Consider the following 1,030-nt stretch of genomic DNA (forward strand, 5'->3'; position numbering starts at 1 on the left):
CTTTTGAGTTTCATTCCATGATTTAGTCCATATGCCTTTAAAACTGTGAATGAACTGGATGTAGGAATTTATTCTCAGGTATATGAGTGGCGTTTGAAAAGTCTGTGCAAAAATAAAAACTACTTACGTGTTTGGGATAAACCCTTTTTATTTTTCGACATAGTCTCCTTTTTGACTTATACACTTCATCCAATGCTGTTCTAATTTGTTGATCCCTTCCGAATAATAGGAATTGTCCAAGTCTGCAAAATAGCTATTTGTTGCTGCAATCACCTCCTCGTTCAAATAAAATCTTTGTCACGCCAGCCATTTCTTCAGACTGGGGAGCAAATAGTGGTACGAGGGATCCAAGTGTGGAGAATAGGGGGGGGGGGGGGATGTGAAACGAGTTGGAATCCTACTTCCATTAATTTGACGACCACAACAGATGTGGTGTGTGCTGGTGCATTGTCGTGATGGAAAAGGACTTTGTTGCGGTCCAATTGCCGGCGTTTCTCTTGCAGCTCGGTTTTCAAACGGTCCAATAACGATGAATAATATACACCTGTAATAGTTTTACCCTTTTCCAGATAATCGATGAGGATTATCCCTTGTGAATCCAAAAAGACAGTCGCCATAACCATTCTGGCCAAAGGAATGGTCTTTGCCTTTTTTTGGCGCAGATTCTCCCTTGGTAATCCATTGTTTAGATTGTTCTTTGGTCTCAAGAGTATAGTAATGTATCCATGTTTCATCCACAGTGGCGAAACGACGCTTAAATCCTGCGGATTCTGCCTGAACAGGTGCAAACCATCCCTGCAACACTTCACACGATTCCGTTTTTGGTCAAGAGTGAGCAATCGCGGAACCCATCTTGCGGATAGCTTTCTCATGTCCAAATTTGTATGCAAAATTTTATGTACCCATTCATTCGAAATGCCCACGCAATAGCAGTCTTACGCATCTTAACTCTCCTGTCATCCATCACCATATCATTGATTTTATCAATGACTTCTGGAGTCGTAACCTCCACAGGGTGTCCAGAACGTTC

The sequence above is a fragment of the Schistocerca piceifrons genome, chromosome 3, assembly GCF_021461385.2.
Source record: "Schistocerca piceifrons isolate TAMUIC-IGC-003096 chromosome 3, iqSchPice1.1, whole genome shotgun sequence".
Taxonomy (NCBI): Eukaryota; Metazoa; Arthropoda; class Insecta; order Orthoptera; family Acrididae; genus Schistocerca; species Schistocerca piceifrons.